This window comes from Oncorhynchus keta, unplaced genomic scaffold (assembly GCF_023373465.1).
Source record: "Oncorhynchus keta strain PuntledgeMale-10-30-2019 unplaced genomic scaffold, Oket_V2 Un_contig_4978_pilon_pilon, whole genome shotgun sequence".
NCBI lineage: Eukaryota > Metazoa > Chordata > Actinopteri > Salmoniformes > Salmonidae > Oncorhynchus > Oncorhynchus keta.
In genome coordinates, this window is record NW_026288058.1 from 26948 (window position 1) to 30277 (window position 3330).

The following is a 3330-nucleotide window of genomic DNA, read 5'->3' on the forward strand; positions in this document are numbered from 1 at the left end:
GTGTGTGTGTGTGTGTGTGTGTGTGTGTGTGTGTGTGTGTGTGTGTACAGGTGTGTGTGTGTGTGTGTGTGTACAGGTGTGTATACAGGTGTGTGTACAGGTGTGTGTACAGGTGTGTGTACAGGTGTGTGTGCGCGTGTGTGTGCATGTCTCTGCAGTTGTGTGTCTTGAGTAAGCGTTTCTGGACTCGAGTGTGAGGATAGTTTCTGGTTGTAGTTTTGTAGTCTCTCTCTCTCCTGGATGGCAGGCCCCTTGTTTGTTTGTTGTGTCTCCCTGGCGTGTCACACACACACACACACACACACACACACACACACACACACACACACACACCTCGTATCATCGCTGGGTCCCTTCCCAGCACCTCATCGCTCAGGAATGGCGGCAGAGCCCTTAACGAGGTTTAAACTAGACATTAATTTAATCTGTGGAGCCTTGCTTATTCATTCATTAAATCATATGTTCGTCCTTCATCAAGTTGCTGGTGGCTCACAGCGTGACTTTAATGAGGAGGAAACTGTAACAGGAAACAGCTTTTTTAGGTTAGTTTGGTTTGTTGGGAGAAAAATAGCTCAAGTTGAATTTTATCTTGTTGTGTGTTAACAGGCTGTGACCTTTATAATTCTACGAGGGTCTGAGATGCATCAACATAACAGCTGTGACCTTTATAATTCTACGAGGGTCTGAGATAAGATGCATCAACATAACAGCTGTGACCTTTATAATTCTACGAGGGTCTGAGATGCATCAACATAACAGCTGTGACCTTTATAATTCTACGAGGGTCTGAGATGCATCAACATAACAGCTGTGACCTTTATATTCTACGAGGGTCTGAGATGCATCAACATAACAGCTGTGACCTTTATAATTCTACGAGGGTCTGAGATAAGATGCATCAACATAACAGCTGTGACCTTTATAATTCTACGAGGGTCTGAGATGCATCAACATAACAGCTGTGACCTTTATAATTCTACGAGGGTCTGAGATGCATCAACATAACAGCTGTGACCTTTATAATCTACGAGGGTCTGAGATGCATCAACATAACAGCTGTGACTTTATAATTCTACGAGGGTCTGAGATGCATCAAAGTAACAGCTGTGACCTTTATAATTCTACGAGGGTCTGAGATGCATCAACATAACAGCCTGACCTTTATAATTCTACGAGGGTCTGAGATGCATCAACATAACAGCTGTGACCTTTATAATTCTACGAGGGTCTGAGATGCATCAACATAACAGCTGTGACCTTTATAATGTCTACGAGGGTCTGAGATGCATAACAGCTGTGAACACTTTCCTTTTTGGGCTGTGGGTGAGTAGACCCTTGGTACTTCCAGCAACGAACTAAGGCCTGCTTTCTGTGTCTGCAGCTCTGCTGTGATGGCACATTAACTGTGTTAAAAAACGAGGCAAGTCAGTTAAGAACAAATTCTTATTTACAATGTCCGACCAAACCCTACCCCAGACGACACTACCCCGGCCAAACCCTAACCCAGACGACACTACCCCGGCCAAACCCTACACTACCCCCGGCCAAACCTGACACTACCCTGGCCAAACCCGACACTACCCCTGGCCAAATCCTACCCCAGACGACACTACCCGGCCAAAACCCTACACTACCCCGGCCAAACCCTACCCCAGACGACACTACCCCGGCCAAATCCTACCCCAGACGACACTACCCCGGCCAAACCCTACCCCAGACGACACTACCCCGGCCAAACCCTACCCCAGACGACACTACCCCGGCCAAACCCTACCCCAGACGACAATACCCCGGCCAAATCCTACACTACCCCGGCCAAACCCGACACTACCCCGGCTTTCAAAACACCGCCAAACCCACTACCCCGGCCCAAACTCTACCCCGGCCAAACCCTACCCCAGACGACACTACCCCGCCAAACCCTACACTACCCCGCCAAACCCTACCCCAGACGACACTACCCGGCCAAACCCTACCCCAGACGACACTACCCCGGCCAAATCCTACCCCAGACGACACTACCCCGGCCAAACCCTACCCCAGACGACACTACCCCGGCCAAATCCTACACTACCCCGGCCAAACCCGACACTACCCCGGCCAAACCCGACACTACTCCGGCCAAACCCTACCCCGGCCAAATCCTACCCTAGACGACGCTGGGCCAGTTGTGTGCCGTACTATAGGACTCCCAATCACGGCTGGTTGTGATACAGCCTGGACTCAAACCAGGTCTGTAGTGACACTTCTAGCAATTATATGCACCGCTGTGCCACTCGGGAGCCCAAATAGGAATTCTGCTAGAGAGCACTCACTACTGAGCGTCTGCAAAAATAATGTTAAGTGTTGAAGATGTAAAAAATACAAGTATGTAATATGAATTTTGAAGATAGAGAGAGACATAGACAATGAAAGAGTCAGGGAGAGAGAGAGGTGTGTGTTTATATCTGAGGGGGAGCAGAGGGAGGGAGGGAGGGAGGGAGGGAGGGAGGGAGGGAGGAGGGAGGGAGGGAGGGAGGGAGGGGGGAGGGAGGGAGGAGGGAGGAGGGAGGGAGGGAGGGAGGAGGAGGGAGGTGTTTATATCTGAGGGGGAGCAGAGGGAGGGAGGGAGGGAGGTGTTTATATCTGAGGGGGAGCAGAGGGAGAGAGAGAGGTGTGTGTTTATATCTGATGGGGAGCAGAGAGAGAGAGAGAGGTGTGTGTATATATCTGATGGGGAGCAGAGAGAGAGAGAGACAGAGGTGTATGTGAAGAAAAATGGAAAATATATCCTTTCTGTTTCTCGTCGTAAGGCGCTCGCCTTCTTAGTGTTAGAGAAGTGTTAGAGAAGAGGCGATTTGTGGTCTCTGGTTGGATTGATGCATAGAAAGTGTGTGTGTGTGTGTGTGTGTGTGTGTGTGTGTGTGTGTGTGTGTGTGTGTGTGTGTGTGTGTGTGTGTGTGTGTGTGTGTGTGTGTGCTGTGTGTGTGTGTGTGTGTGTGTGTGTGTGTGTGTGTGTGTGTGTGTGTGTGTCTGTGTGTGCGTGGAGTGCGTGTGTGTGTGTGTGTGAGCGTGTGCGTGTGCGTGTGCGTGTGTGTGTGTGTGTGTGTGTGTGTGTGTGTGTGTGTGTGTGTGTGTGTGTGTGTGGTGTGTGTGTGTCTCTGTGTGTGTCTCTGTGTGTGTGTGTGTGTGTGTGTGTGTGTGTGTGTGTGTGTGTGTGTGTGTGTGTGTGTGTGTGTGTGTGTGTGTGTGTGTGTGTGGTCGAATAATGACAAGGCAGAACAGTTGAAACTGGAGCAGCAGCACAGTCAGGTGGACTGGGGACAGCAAGGAGTCATCATGTCAGGCTCT

The 3330-nt window shown here is 50.0% G+C and overlaps 1 long non-coding RNA gene across 1 annotated transcript; it reads right to left on the reverse strand.

Moving 5' to 3' along the window:
- Nucleotides 1-739: 739 nt before the first annotated feature.
- On the reverse strand, nt 740-1255 carry LOC127925043 (uncharacterized). The gene is made up of 3 exons (XR_008119580.1): nt 1160-1255; nt 918-1015; nt 740-815 (listed from the first exon to the last, which is right to left on the reverse strand). It is a non-coding gene; the product is annotated as an uncharacterized LOC127925043 (long non-coding RNA).
- Between the last annotated feature and the right edge of the window lie 2075 nt (nt 1256-3330).